Genomic DNA, 16,630 nt, shown 5'->3' with positions numbered 1-16,630 from the left:
TAATTTTCACCATCATTAGGCCTCCAGCCTACTCGCATCTGTTAAAGAGCTGGTTGGGAGAATATAGTTCTTTTATATTCCCCAAACTAGCCAGGCATTATTTGTGCTGGTTACCTGGCAAACAGCTCAGCCATTTTCTCCAAGGGCTGCTGTACCTGTTACCTGTACCTGTTACCTGTTGCTATTGGGTTCTGTGATTTAGGCTACAACTAAAAAGAAAAAGCTAATTTAAACAAATTCCCAGAGTTATCACAGCATTTCTCAACCATATGCCATGTCTTAAATAAATTGTTAGTGCCTTTGCTTTGCTATTTCCAAAAATCTCCAGTCCCCATAAAGAAACTGTTGGCCCAACAATATTGACTTTGAACAAATAAGAATATAAATCGGGGTGGGATGGGGGAGTTAAAACAACCACTAATTCTAAAATGGTCACTTTCTGTAATAAGCAAACACATACATTTGCTTTCTACTGAATAAATGATTATGAACATAACTGAATTAATCTTTAGAAGAAATATCCTAATTATTCCTTGCAGCAAAGCATAAAGTTGGGAGTAAGAAGGCATTTTAATGAGAGAGGGCAAAGCACAGGTGAGATGGGGTAGGCATGTGAAAGGAACCAATAGATTAAAGGAAGCATTAGTAACCACAGGAAAACTATGAGAACAAATAAAATCATGCAAAAAATGTTTCCATAATTTAATAAAATATCCTTTCCGTACTGAACAACTATAAACAGTCAATAATTAACTTTGCATACACTCTTGCTGCTATACTGAAAATCAGAACATAAATTATACATGAGGAAAAGAGAGTTTCAATTAACCCATAGCCTCTTAACAAATTTCCTTGGGAAACTAGTTCACAATCCAGAGTCAACAGGAAAAATACACATTAATGTACTAAACTGTTTACAGAAGAAGTCATTTCCAAATTCCTAAGTGGTTTGTGGCATTGAATATCTGATATGCGATATTTCTGTACGAGGTCCAAACCTAGTATAAACCTGAACAAACCAAAAAATAAAGAGTGTATATCACCACCAGGCAGTATTCCATAATCTAGAATATGCAAAGTGAGTGATTAGTCAGATTATTTTTAACTTTATGTTTATAAAAACAAAGGCGTTGCCAGCATATGCATCACCAAATTAACCTAATATCAAGATGGCATCCTGATTCCCTTTCAGGGTAATCACAGCAGTACCTTTCACAGCAGTGCTTATGTTCCAAAAATTTACAAAATTTACAAAACACTCATCAGGAGGGATTTTTCTTTTCTTTAAAATGCATAAAGCTCCACCATGAGGCAACAGCAAAAAATCACCTCCCAATGTGAGAGACTGTCAGTCTATTTCTCATCCATTCATATCTCTAATTTGATGTTAATAGTTTATCCTAAACTAACAATAAATTAATCTAAAAATAACTGCACAAAACAAAGATTTAGCCCTTCTTCCAGGGGAAAAAAAAGCAAATTAAAGGGCAGCTTGCACATAATCTCACTTTCCGTTTCAGCCAAACCCTTTATGACCTCCCTTATCCCTGAGAGACTGCACTCTAGCTCCCATCCTTTCATGAATGCCTACTTCCTTTCTTGGTTAAGATATGCCAATTTTAGTCATGACATCTGAACCCACTAATCTTGGCATATACTAACACATTTGCTTCATAAAACTCAAGTCCCAACACTCACTCGTACCCCCAGATTCAAGTGAGTTTTTGTCTCAGGTTTTCTGAAGTAAGTAGGTTAGAGGATGCTAAGATTCATGGTTCAGACATAATGACCAACCTCAGCATATCTGAACTGGTAAAAGACCTAGGCGCTCTCAAGGGAAAGGGGGAATGGGGTGAGTGTGTCACAGTGTTGAGGTAGGTTGCATGGAACTTGGCTGCAACTGAATTTCTGTGTGACATCTGATCCCACTCAAAGTTTCAGTTACTATACAAACCTAACTGCAACCACTACAAGCCAATCCAAATGGAAAGAGCTCGTACTTTTGCTTTTAGCCTTAATCTCAGGCTTTCTGGGAAAATGAGTCCCAAATATATCAGTTACTTATACTCATCTTGTAGCATTCTTGTGCAGATTTGGTTTGTATCATAAATAGTACAATTAAGCTACTTTCAGTTACTGTTAGATATTGTGACAAGACACAGAGGCAGAAACTTTTAGACACATAATCTGCTTTTGGTGTTTTTCTCCAAAGTCAACAGGAAACAAGTGCATTACCTGAATGTGGGGCAGTGGATGCCTCACTGTGCCTGTTCACCCACCTACTGTGTGTCAGAGAACATAACCCAAGTTCAGCAATTACTTTTTGGCACCTGAGATTTCCTCTTTCAGGGAAGGTGTCCCTCATCAACTATCTAACACTATTATCAGTCCCTCAGAAGTTACCTGTTCCAGCATAGACAGAGCATGAAACAGCCAACCTGAATTAGTTTTCCTTTGGGCCATATAGAGCTGGTAGTGGGGAAAGAAGTTATCTTCATGTTGGTGTCCTATGCCACCTGACAGTCCACTTGCTAAGTGGTGTGGGGGGGGTCAGTCCTGGTTTTCTGTTTCTGTCAGGTAAGCTTTGGCCTCGCTAAGACAGAAAGTTGGTCCCCAGGGGAAGCTTCTGGTGGGTTTTTCCTTTTTTTTTGTACCCCATACACAGGAGTTGCATCTCCCTCATTCCGCTGCCGCACTACCCTTCTGACTCACCAGTCTTTACATCATCATGTTGAGATGATAGAGAAGCAACAGTAATTAATCCCCCTAGCACATTCTCCAAACATGGAAGACAAAGCTGTTTACAAAAGATACACCATGTGCATTGTTAACTGTGTGCTGCATATCTAACCATTTGGGAGGTTGGCACAAAGCCACTTGCAGGCTGGTAGGAGGCTGTGAAACTAATCAGCCCAGCTTAAGAGTGGAAGCATTAAGAGTTGAAAGCATACATTATCAGTAGGCCAATAGACGCACTAAGAGGTTTTTAGTTTTGTAGCTGTCTTTAGGATTTCAGGCTGCTAGACTGTTGTTTGGGGAGTTGCCGTGTCTGATGGGGGTCACTGCCCTTCTAGTTAAACAGCACATTTGCTAATAGGCAGATTGTTACAAAGAATGCATCACTAAAGTGTGTCAACAGGTCGATTTCAACTCCTGGCACCCACAGAGCCCTGTGGTTTTATTTTGGTAGAATACAGGAGGGATTTACCATTGTCTCCTCCCACGCAGTATGAGAAGATGCCTTTCAGCATCTTCCTATATCGCTGCTGCCTGATATAGTGATAGCAGGGATTTGAACTGGCAACCTTCTGCTTGTTAGTCAAGCATTTCCCCGCTGTGCCATTAGGTGGCCAATACATCACTAGTATTCTTCCCTCGATGGGAAGTTGATTTGGACTACCACAGCTCGGAAAAGGGACAACCTGGGACACTGGTATAAGGAGTGCTGCAAACATAAGAACAGCCCTGCTGAATCAGGCACAAGGCCCCTCTAGTTCAGCATCCTGTTTCACACAGTGGCCCACCAGATGCCGCTGGAAGCCACAGGCAAGAGGTATGTGCATGCCCTCTCTCCTGCTGTTGCTCTCCTGCAACTGGTATTGAGAGGCATCATGCCTCTGAGGCCGAAGATGGCCCACAGCCACCAGACTAGGAGCCATTGATAGATCTGTCCTCTATGAATCTGTCTAAGACGCTTTTAAACCTGACCAAGCTGGTGGCCATCACCACATCCCATGGCAAAGAATTCCACAGATTAATTATATGCGGTGTAGAAAAGTACTTAATCTTGTTGGTCCTAAATTTCCCAACCTTCAGTTGCATGGGGTGACCCTTGGTTCTAGTGTTGTGAGAAGGGAGAAAAAATTATCTCTGTCCACCCTCTCCACTCGAAGCATAATTTTATACACTTCAATCATGTCTCCCCTTAGTTGCTTTTTCCAAGGAAAAGAGCCCCAGATGCTGTAGCCTAGCCACATAAGGAAGGTGCTCCAGGCCCCTGATCATTTTGGTAGCTGTCTTCTGCACCTTTTCCAGTTCAACAATATCCTTTTAATATACTGTGACCAAAGCTGTACACAGAACTCTAGATGTGTCTGCATCATAGATTTGTATAAGGGCATTATAATATTAGCATTTTTATTTTCAGTCTCCTTCCTAATGATTCCTAGTATAGCATTAGCCTTTTTCATAGCTGCCACACACTGAGATGACACTTTCAATGAGCTGTCCACCACGACCCCAAGATCTCTCTCCTGGTCAGTGGCCAACAGCTCAGATCCCATCAGCGTATATGTGAAGCTGGTGTTTTTGCCCCAATGTGCATCACTTTACACTTGCCAACATTGAACCGCATTTGCTATTTTGTTGCCCAGTCCTCCAGTTTGGAGAGGTCTTTTTGGAGTTACTCACAATCTGTTGTGTTTTTCACTACCCTAAATAGTTTAGTGTCATCTGCAAATTTGGCCACTTTGCTGGTCACCTCCAATTTCTAGGTCGTTTATGACTCTCCTTATGACCAGGAGAGCTGATCTTGTGATGGCAAGCATGACTTGTCCCCTTAGCTAAGCAGAGTCCACCCTGGTTGCATATAAAAGGGAAACTAGAGATTTAAGCACTGTAAGATATTCCCCTTAGTGGGTGGAGCTGCTCTGGGAAGAGCAGAAGGTTCGAAGTTCCCTCCCTGGCTTCTCCAAGATAGGGCTGAGAGAGTTTCCTGCTTGCAACCTTGGAGAAGCCTCTGCCAATCTGTGAAGACAATACTGAGCTAGATGGACCTGTGGTCTGACTCAGTATATGGCAGCTTCCTATGTTCCTATGAACAAGTTAAAGACCACTGGCCCCAGTACCGATCCCTTGAGGATCCCCTCTTCCTACTGTCCATTTATTCCTACTCTCTGTTTCCTGTCAACCAGTTACCAATCCACACATGAACCTGTTCTCTTATTCCATGGCTGCTGTGTTTACTCAAGAGCCTTTGGTGGGGAACTTTATCAAAAGTTTTTTGGAAGTCCAAGTATACTATGTCAACTGTGTCAACAGGCATTTATCCACATGCTTATTGACATTCTCAAAGAACTCCAAAAGATTAGTAAGGCAAGACTTTCCCTTGCAGAAGCCGTGCTGGTTCTCCTTCAACAAAGCCTGTTCTTCTATATGCTTAACAATTTTGTCCTTAAGTATGCTTTCCATCAATTTACCTGGCACCGAAGTTAAGCTGACCAGCCTGTAAGTGCCCAGATCCCCCCTGAATCCCTTCTTGAAAACTGGAGTCACATTGGCTACTTTCCAGCTCTCTGGTACAGAGCCTGAATGTAGGGACAAGATATATATTTTTTGCTAGGAGATTGGCAATTTCACATTTGAGTTCCTTCAGAACTCTTGGGTAGATGCCATCTGGCCCTGGCGATTTGTTAATTTTTAGCTTTTCAAGACCGTTCTTCCCTTGTCACCTCAAAGTCGCCCAGTTCCTCAGCCGCTAAACCTGAAAAGGACAGTTCTGGAGAGGGTATATGGTCAGTATCTTCCACCGTGAATACAGATGCAAAGAACTCATTCAGCTTCTCTGCAATCTCCTTTTCCTCCTTAATAATCCCTTTCACACCGTCGTCATCATCTATCTTCCAACCACCTCCCTGGCAGGTTTTCTACTTCTGATATATTTAAAGAAGTTTTTGTTATCCCCCTTGACACTTCTAGCTATATGCTCCTCAAGCTCTCTCTTTGCATCCCTCATTGTCTCCTTACATTTCTTTTGTCAGAGTTTATGCTCCTTCCTGTTCTCTTCATTTGGGCAGGAGTTCCATTTTCTGAAGGAAGTCTTCTTCACTTTTATAGCTTCCCTGACTCTACTTGTTAGCCACACTGGTATCCTCCTGAACTTGGTGGTACCTTTCCTCCTTCTTGGTATACATTCCAACTGTGTTTCTTTCTAGTACTGTGACTTTGAATATGTTCCATGCTTCCTGGAGTGACCCTCCTGAATTTCCCTGTCACCTTCCTTCTTACCAGTCCCCTCATTTTTGAGAAGTTTCCTCTTCTGAAGTCCAATGCATCTGTGTTGGACTTCCTTGACAATTCTGCACTCACATATATGCTGAATTGGATCACACTATTGGATCACCCAATGGTTCTCCAACTCTGACATCTCGCACCAGGTCCTGGGCACCACTCAGGATTAAATCAAAAGTTGGCATCTCTCTGGTTGGTTCCGCAACTAACTGTTCCAAGGCACAATCGTTTCATTTCTAGAAATGTAGCCTCTCTGTCATTACCTGAATTTGAATTTACCTAGTGCAGTGGGGAAATGCTTGACTAACAAGCAGAAGGTTGCTGGTTCGAATACCCACTGGTATTTATTGGTAGCTAATTTGTTCCTCCAACTCCAAGTCACTATCATCTCTTTTATCCAGATGGCAATAGCATGTCCTTAGTAACACATTTCCTTTCAGTCCTCGTAATGTTACCCATGATGATTCTGTTGAGGACTCCGGTCCAACTAGGTTTTCTAGTTTATTGGAATCTATCCCTTCTTTGATATACAGTGTCATTCCTCCTCAAACCCAGCCCTCCCTGTCACTTCTATAGAGTTTGTATCAAGGAATAATCGTGTCCCATTCACACCATTCCACCAGGTTCACACCATTCCACCAGTGTTCACACCATTCCACCAGGTTTCTGTTATACCCACTATATATAAGTTTTCATTAGTAACCAAGTACTCCAGCTCACCCATCTTGGCTCAGAGGCTTCTGGCATTAGTATACAGACACCTATACGCTGTTTCCCTCACCTCGTGTTGGCATGTTCTGTCCCCCGTACTATCATTTGACTTATTTGGCAAGCTGTCCTGTGTTGCCTTCTGCTCAGATACTGGCTTTACTCTGTCTCCTTCTGGTATATCCAAAACATGTTCACCCTCACACCTTAGGGGATTTTGCCGGCTGAAGCAGATACCACCCTGTTCCCGCCGGCAATCCCCAAGGCATCAAATGTAGAGAGAAAGTTCAGGAGGTCACAATCTAAAAGTTTAGAGCCCCAACCATGAATATTCCAGACGATTATTGAAGCGGATTGACAAGCCAGGTGTGGAATAGTATTTGCCTGGCTGTATCCCCGGCAGTATCTTGTTCCACCAAAGTTTCTTCTCCTTCAGCGAACCAGTCCCTCAAACCCAGTTTAGATGGAGATTGGAATAGAACAGGATTGAATTGAAATGAATGCTCTATAAGTGGAGATAGTAATTCCATAGAAGCATTATCCAAGGAACTACTAGACTGTCCAATTAAATTTCTGTTAGTTGCACTCAACGCTTCTATTTGGGTTGAGTTATTGGATGAGATCAGTGCATAAAACTCATCCAAATGTGGGTCAGATGATAGTGGTATCACTGGAATAGGCTTATGAGGATCCAGTGTTTTGATGGGTGCTCATTTAGTGGCCAAAGGGGTTATGTTCAATTTATCCTCCTACACAAGGGGTTGTACTTTCCTATGTGCGGTTGTTAAATAATCACCAGGTTGTAATAGATCGTTCCTTGGGTTGGCGACTTCAGAGTGAGGATGGGATTGAGTTCCGCTGTGTTGTTCTGAGTAAGGAGTAAGTTGTGTACTTCCCTCCCTTAAAGGAGAGCTCAGCCCATTCTCTATTTCATAACTTGTTGGACAGACTGCATCTTTAGGTCTGGTAGGTACATAAGTACGTTTGGGGCAGCGGACAGTAGAGTTCAATAACTTCCTGCTGTCTCCAGATGAGCATTCTATTAGGGATAACGTGATCAGTTGGGAAACATCCCAAGGACCTGTTAGATGCTCAAGATCTCCTATCGTCTCCGTTGCTATAGATGTAGAGGATGGACAAGCTTGGGATTGCTTATCTGCAGATTTTAAGGTAGATTTCCCTGTCCTATGCTGTTTAACCTGAGCAAAATATTTATCGGAGGAAGTTGCAATTGAAGGTTTAGAAAATACCCTTTTAGGGAAGATTCTCCACTTATTCAGGAATTTCCTCATCCTTGCCAAGGATGCAGGAATTAGATCATTTTCAAAATATAGTAATAACTTCAACACATGGGGGTTCCTTGTATGCTGCCTCTAAAATTTCTTAAGGTCCACAGATTCCTCCTCAAAACCCAGCAGCTGCGCCAAGGATTTTTTAATACTATACAACTTGTCCCAGCGATAAGCATTATGTCCATCCAGAATGATAATGAGTTCACTCTGACAGGGTTGGAAAATATACCCTGCACCAGGTTTAGCAAACAAATCATGAGTTATTGGGGAGCAGCAAGTGATATCTGCACCAGTGAGTAGTGTTTGAGAATATACTTCAGCAGTAGCAATCATTTTAAAAAATGCTCTGCAAACTTCTTGATTTTAAGCATGAGCAGTCTGGTTCCATCTTGGTTCAAGTGCAGCCCATCCCTTTTGTACAGGCGTTGCTTTCCCAAAAATGTATCCCAGTGCCTAATGAATCTAAACCCCTCCTCCAGCATCACTGTCTCATCCATGCCCCACTGAGATGCCTCAGCTCCACCTGTCTCACTGTCCCTGCATGTGGAACAGGTAGCACTTCAGAGAATGCTACCCTGGGGCTCCTGTATTTCAGTATGCTACCTAGCAGCCTAAATTAGGCTTCCAGGACTGGCCGACTAGGAATGTGCAAACAGGTTTGACCTCGAACCTGTTCAAGGTTGAACCGCTTCGGTTCAAATGTTTGGAGTCAAACCAAAACACATACACACCCTGTTCGGTCCAACCCTGGACCGAGCTCTCCCTGAAGTTTGGGGGGTCCACGAGCCTTTAAATTCTCTTTTTAAAAACCTTTCTATTTTTTTTTAACCTTTTACTCCTCACAGGGGAGTTCCTGGAGGCGGTGGCAGTGGGGGGGTGTCCACGGAGCTTTCCCATCCCCCCGTCAGCCTTGGAAATTATCCCATTGCCTGGTTTGGGCGCTCTTCAGCTGGTTTTCAGCCTTCACCTGGCAGACTGGCAGCTATTATGCAGGCTGCGTGCATGCGCACATGGCCTCTGTGTGGCCCGGGCCATGCAGAGACCTTGTGCACAGGCCAGCAGCCTGCATAATGGCCGCCGGACCACCGGGTGAAGACTGAAAACCAGCTGAAGAGCTCCTGAACTGGGAGAGGGGATAATTTCAAAGACCTATGGGGGGGAAGGGGAACCTCCATGGATCACCCACCCCCTGCCGCCTCCAAGAACTCTCCTGAGGGGAATAAAAGGTAAAAAATAAAAAATTTTAATAAAATAATTTAAAGGTCCGCGAACTGCCTTGGGCCAAACTGAACCGGGCGGGGGGGCTTTGAGGGGGTGCTGGACTGAACTGGCTCGGTTGGGTTCAAGGCTGATCTGGCCTCAAACCAAACTTGGCCAGTTGGTTCTGTGCACATCCCTACTGCTGAATGCATTTTCCAACATTGTTGGTGCCAACATGCACCACAACAGCTGACTCCTTCTCAGCACTGTTGCACCACAACAGCTGACTCTTCCCCAGCACTGCCTAACAGCCTACCTAGACACAGTGTGACATCCTCAACCTTCGTACCAGGCAGGCAAGTAACCATACGGTCTACATGTGGGTCACAGACCCATCTCGCTATGCCCTAATGATCAAATCACCCACTACTAAGAGTCTCCCATCCCCTGGAGGAGTATCCTATGTACGAGAGGCTATGCGCACATCACCCAAGGAAGGGGTCCCTGCTAAGGGAGTATTTCCCTCTTCCTAAGGCCAATGTCCTCCTTCCCTGAGACTCTCATTCTCTATGACAGCAGAAGCACTATCAACCTAGGAGTGGGATGCCTCTACCACATCCCTGAAGGTCTCATCCACACACATATCTGCCTCCCTTTGCTTCTACAGGTCAGCCACCTTGGCTTCAAGCGAACAAACTTGTTCTCTGAGAGCCAAGAGCACTTTGCACCATCCGCACACTGACGAATTCTGCCCCGCAGGCAGACAGTCATACATGCAACACTGTGCAATACACTGGGAAGCAGCCCCTCCCCTGCTGGCATTTTACCTTCATAATTAGTTTTATTGGCTATTTAGAGTATATGGGGTTTGAAGCTAGGTACTAAATTGTCAGCTAATTAATGGTTTTTAGTTATGTCCTCCAAGAAAATTACAAATGTTGGGTAGTACTCACCTTATTCTTGCATTGGGTGTCTTGCCTGTGATGCAGGGGCATTACATGTGTGCCTCCACACAGATTTTCCTGCTGAACTCCTGCAATAAATAAAATCGAATAAATAAATAAATAAATAAATAAATAAATAAAACAAAACTCCTTCATTTTCTGTTTGCAAACTCCTGTTAGAAAATCTCCTGGGAGCAAAGCTCCTCTGGTCCAAGCCTTGTATTCAAGACCAGCAGACAAACTGACTCAGCTCAGCAATGTGAGGTCTCCCACAAGCTGGGGCCTTCACCTGGAATGAATTCCCCACTCAGGCGTCTGCTCTATCACAGACACAAACCCTTCCAGCCAGCCAGAAATCAAACGCTAGGAGATTGCTAGCACTAGCAGCCCTAGCTTCTCCTTCCCCTCTTGTTTTCTTGGTGATTTATTTATTTATTTATTTTATTTACTCGCGGTGTTGCCTTGCTTGATATCTTCTTTAGGAGAGAAATGCAAGCTTGTTGCTTCCTCAAGCAACCCATAATTCCTGTTTAGATGTTGAACACTCACATTTGCAGCTCAGAAAGTGGGTAGAAAGCATCACCCCAGAGCTGCCATTCCCTCCCTCCCGTTACAGTTATAGTCCCATTTGTCTGAAGGGGGAAGCACTGTGTCTGTGATGGTTGGTGCTTCTGTGAGCAGCCACCTTGGATGTTCCAGCTCATGGAGGCCCTGGCCATCATAGTTACAACACTTCCCCCTTCCAACAAATGGGGCCATAATCGTGAGCAGGTGGCTGGAAGGATGAGTGACAGCTCCTGGGTGGGACTTCCTCCCCACTTCCAAAGCTATAACAATGAACATCTATGTGCTCCATAATGTCTGAAGAGGCTTATAATTCCGGGGGAATCTGCAACATACAATTATTGACCAGACATTTTAATTACGAGTCACAGGCTACCCATATACCACCTCTATTGCAAAGTATATGGAGTCTCAAGTGTTTTTAAAGTGCAGCAAGTCTAACGGCAGATAACCCGAGATATGCCTTTTCACAGTTGTATAACAACTTACTTTTACAATCTCATAATCATCTTTTACTATTAATTTTAAAAATAAAAAATGCAACCCAAAGCTGATATCAGAATGAAATTGAAGCCTGTTTAGAAAGCTAAACTGACTTCTAATATTTACTTTCTGAAAAAAATAGTGCAGAATGACATGCTTGCAATTGAACTGCACTATCAATAACAACAGTTTAATGTTTGGAAGAAACAGCTTAACCAATACGAATGACTGAATAAATTAAATTTTAAAACTCTCCAATAGGCACAAATAACCCTGGTGTCTCAGGTATTCCTCATATTCTTCTTGAAATAAATTCAAAAGCCCTTTTGTATGATGTAAAAATAATAAATTGATTCTACTGGCTGACATCTTAACTTATGAAGCATGTCTGGAGAAAAGGAAGCATACATGTATTTGCTGCATTTCAGAGTAAAGCAGCATGGGCAATCACACAGGTGGTGGTTTTAGCCAATCTAACCTCAGGGTGACCCTAAGGGACATATTTTTAGGGTTGCAAAGCACTTCAGAGGGAAGATGAGGTTAGGGAAAATACACACACACATACACCTATGCTGCTTTACACTGGAACTTAGCAAATGTGTGTTTTGTAAGTCAGAATATCAACCATAATTCTCCATCAATTAATTGTGAATATTTTATGCCTCTTTTCATTCAGCCTACCCGCCCCCCAAATTAGCGAACACATTTATCCAATCCTATTGCCTAATGCACTGAGTTAGTGACTCAGTCAACAGTCAATATTTAAATCAATGGCATCTTATGACATTTATTGGTCTGACTCTGAAACGCAACTAGGGATGTGCACGGAACCAGTTTTACCATTTCGGTTTGGGTTTAGCTGAAACGGTTCCAGCCTGGCCATCGAGCTGCCTGAACTGGCTTGCTTAGTTCAGTTATTACTGAACTCAGGGGCTATACGTGTAAAGGAGAATCCTACAAGTAAAAGGGATTCTCTAGCCTAAGAAGGGGTGGAGGCAAAAGAGGAATCCATTTACATTTAGTTTCCCACCAGTGGAGATGTTGGCAGCTGTGGTGGCAGCAGCGACACCGGAGGCAGCAGTGGGGGCTCATCCAACCTCCCCGACCTTCCAAATGACAGGTCGTGCCAGCTGCAGAGGCCCGAACCAGGCCGCAGCCAGCCCAGCATGTCATTTAGAAGGTCGGGGGGTGTTGGAGGAGGTCCTGCTGCTGCCTCAGATGTTGTTGCTGCCCCTCCCCGCAAGAAACTAAAGGTAAATAATTCCCCTTTTGCTGCCCCCCTTCTTAGCCTAGGGAATCCCCTTTACAAGTATCCTAGCCGGATGCCCCTTTACAAGTATACCGCCCGAGCTGACCTGTGAGCCAGTTCTTAGAACCGGGGGTGGTCCAGTTTGAACTTGGACCACCCAAACCAGGCTGGCTCGATGTGGAGCCCAACTCAATGCAAGCTGACTCACACATCCCTAGAATCAACACCTGAAGAACAATTCTGCACTTTCAGCCACTTAATTTTTATTCTGTGTGATTTTATATTTTGTTTCCATAGAAATGTTAGTCTCTAACCATGTGTTAATAAATGTCTGGTGAAATAATTGCAAGCTTCAAGAGGAATGTGTGCTTCAGTCAGTCTCTGTGGGTCCGAAGGGCATAAGATTACAGAAGCACTCTGAAGGATATGCCCTGGCACTGTGTCTTCTGAGATTTCCATCTTTTAAGAATGAGTGGGATTTGCCCTGGGTCAAAGAAGTGTATGATGAGCAGCAGGTACATTCCCCCAAAATTCTTTAAGGATCACCAAGGCAAAGTAACCCACATAGTCTTTTCCCCTCTGAAATGATCCAGAGCCCGAGTTAATTATAGGGAAGACCTATAGACATTTTTTATAAGTAACACTAAGGGTCTGTTCTTCTTGGAATAAGTCTCCCACACACCCACATGTGACAGGAGCCCCAGCAATACCCAACAGGAACTCTAAACACCTGGTCTGCTTTGTGTCCCTGTCAAATGGGAGCATCAAAACTGTGGGCCATGTTTTCCTTTTTTGTTTGTATTATAGAGATGCTTGTGAAAGTTTCATTTCTTCAGTTTTAAAGAGATTTCCAGGCAGACCAGAGAATTTTTATATCTCTTTTATTCTCACAGATTCTCATAATGATGTCACTGTTAAGGTGGCCAGATTTTGTGCAGTGGCTTGTGCCATCAGCAAACAAATGGTTAAACTAAACTGATTAGTTGGTAGATTTAGCAGCTGTAGAAATGTAACTTGATACAGTAGCATATTCTTATTGAATCGCACTGTTTTCTTCTTACTTTGTTGTATGTTTATCAACAAACATAGATAAACATTTAATTTAACACCAGGTCTGCATTTATTTATTTATTTATTTATTTATTTATTTATTTATTTATTTATTTAATTTATAAACCACCCCATCCAGAGGCGGTGTACAACTTTTAAAAGACATAAAAACACACAACAATATAAAAACAATTCAAAAACAATTAAAACCATATAAAACCAATTAAAATAGTTTTAGAAAACAACAACACTTTGCTCCAACATCCCTTTGAAATGGTTGACAGGCCAATGCCTCAGGTCCCCACTAAAAAAATGCAGTATATAGAGAGAACCTCCTCTTCAAGAATAGATCTGGATGATGTCAATGGGGGGTGGGTGTCATACCTGTTTGTAAGTTACTTATTTAAAAAGCACATGGAAAGCTAGCCTGTTTCTGCTAACAGTAAAACAATTTATGGTATCAAATAGGTGCAGTTGAATCTTGCTGCATGGGACGCTGTCCCTCTGCCACCCTTCGAAAGACACGGACAAACAGGCCTCAGGAGAGTGGGGATGGAGTTTTCATGCACACTGCTACTCCTCTGCCCGCCAGGGAGAGGGAATGCCCAGCTCCTCACCAGGAGCCTAGAAGGGTTGCTGCCCTCTGTCTTCTCTATTTAATGAGCCATGGGTCCATTAAATAGCTCCCTGCAGCAACCTCCCCTGACACCTCCTGACCTTACCCCTGGGCAGCCTCTGACACTCTCCTGGGCCCTCCCCTTGTCCCATCATCATCGCATAGCAATGCTGCAGAGGCATGGGACTGCTCTCCCCTTGCTGCAGTCAGACGATAGTCCATCAGGCCATTCTGGTGCAGCCATGAATAGGCTGCCCCTGGATTTCCGTGCCCTCCCTGGCCTCGGGAGACTGACACTGCCACCTCCACGTGGGGCTAAGCGTATGATCCCAGCCATTGTCCCCACTGCCGCTTGGCTGGTTAATTGCCCCGCCCTGTTGGGACCCAGTGGGAGGGCCCGACACAGTAAGTAAAATATTAGTTCTTAAAATCTCAGAAAATACCAGAATAGACAGAGTGAGTGCACATTGAGGCCTAGAGAGTGGGGAAAAGGCATGCTTCAGTTCCAACAGAAAGCCAACCCCCTTAGAAGGGAAGTAATAAGAAAAGTCTGAGTACAGGTCCCCTTTCCCAATATGGAACCCCTTTCCAAGGCAGGAGAATGTAGCATAAAGGATTGTCCTTCCAGGAGTAGAGTGTATGAAGTCATCAAGAGGGAACAGCCTGGTTTGTGATTTAGTCATAGTAATGTGCTTGGGAAAGCCTGACCTGTCACAGCCTAATAGCCTTCAACATTGTCCTATTACTACAAAAGTCATTCTGTCTTTTTACTTTGGATTGGTAACAGCAGAGGGAAAAGACTCTGCAGACTCTGAGGTAAGTTGTTATCCACCTTTAGTCTAAATACACTGACTAAGATACAAAGAGCCATAGCCTGGCTTTCATGCATACACCAGCACTTTTGAGACTCTCTCTCATCGCAATAACTAACTTCCTGTACCTCTGCAAGGGCTGTGCAATATTGGGTATGAAATTCCAGAAATTGTCTGTTATTAACCATGCTGGAGGGTATCAAAGATATTCTGGATCTGAAAAAGGAAAGTCTATTTTGGTCTAGCATTATCGGCATTCTGAAGCTCCAAATGGAAAATCGCCACCCCAATCGTGGGAGGGAGAGATTGGGAAATGCATTATTTCACCATCTATCTGCTTGCCTGTCTGCACATGCACTTATTTCTTTATTTAGCTGATTTTTAAACTTACAAATAAAAATCAAAGTAATAGATTTTTGGATGTTATATCACTTCCCCTGAGATTCCCAGATGTTATATCACTTTTCTTCCACAAGTCTCTGATGTGAGTACACTTTCCAGGTTACTTAAAAAAAAATAAACAGCCAGATTCACCTGAAATTAAATACATAGTCTGGCCATCCTTACCAACTTTTGGGACAACTTTCAGAGCTCCTGTTATCGCCTCTCTCTCTTGGGGGAGGGTCAATTTAAAAAAATTTCCCCATAGATTTATACGGAGATTTTCACCAAAATTAAGCAGATTTCTGGAATGAAATTGGATAATTAATCTGATACTGGAATTCAGAAGGATCCAAAGGACCTGGAACCAATATCTGTGGTTCCAGATTACATTGTATTTGGATCTGATCCAGAATTTGTGCTCATGTACAGTCTTAACACCTACACTCACTGGGCCAGTATAGACAATACAGTCCCTGCCGCAGCAATTAGAAAAGGGATACACCAAGATGGACACCATTGAGACATCCAGGGAAGATTCACAATGTATACTCTTGCTGCATCTCCTTCGTAATCATGTGAGTAGCAAATGTGTAACCTGAACCACTTTGTGGTAGGGCGGTATACAAATCAAATCAAACAAATCAATCAATCAATCAATATTAGTCCTTCTAGTGTAGTAGTCAAAACAGCATGTGCCACTGCAGCTGGAAGGAAAATACTGTTTTGTATACTGGTCATTACTTTTGAGTAGCTTCAGCTGTGTGCTGAGCCTAGAAAACAGCACTCTCTTAATGTTTAAATGTGAAGAGCATTATACATAAGGAGAAACCAAAACTGGTTATGTGTAACTGATGCTCTTCAACAACATCAAGGGCAAAAAGTATTGCGCCTGAAACAAGCTGTAAATTGCTTATTTGGGATACAGTTCTTAATTTTCCATAAGACAAATCACAAGAAGACCTTGAAGCAGGCTTTTGAAAATTGATTGTAACAGATATTTAACACAATCTCCAGCCAAATGGCTGCAGTAATTGCAGAGAACTGAATCAACTCTGATTCCAACCAAACATTTAAGAATTTATTTTACATCTGAAAAGACATGTATGTATGTATGTATGTATGTATGTATGTATGTATGTATGCATTTAAATTTTCTTATATACTGCCCCCTCCAACAACTCTAGGCAGTGAACAACAATACTAATCACATTTTAAAAAAACATTTATAAAATAAAACAAATGAAAGGACAAACAGGTAGGTCTTAAGAAGGGCCTTAAAAGCAAATAAGGAGGGTGCTGAATGAATCAGTGTGTGTGTG

Source organism: Hemicordylus capensis, chromosome 3, assembly GCF_027244095.1.
Source record: "Hemicordylus capensis ecotype Gifberg chromosome 3, rHemCap1.1.pri, whole genome shotgun sequence".
Taxonomy (NCBI): domain Eukaryota; kingdom Metazoa; phylum Chordata; class Lepidosauria; order Squamata; family Cordylidae; genus Hemicordylus; species Hemicordylus capensis.
The sequence above is the reverse complement of the archived record's forward strand: the minus strand, read 5'-3'. Positions refer to the sequence as shown.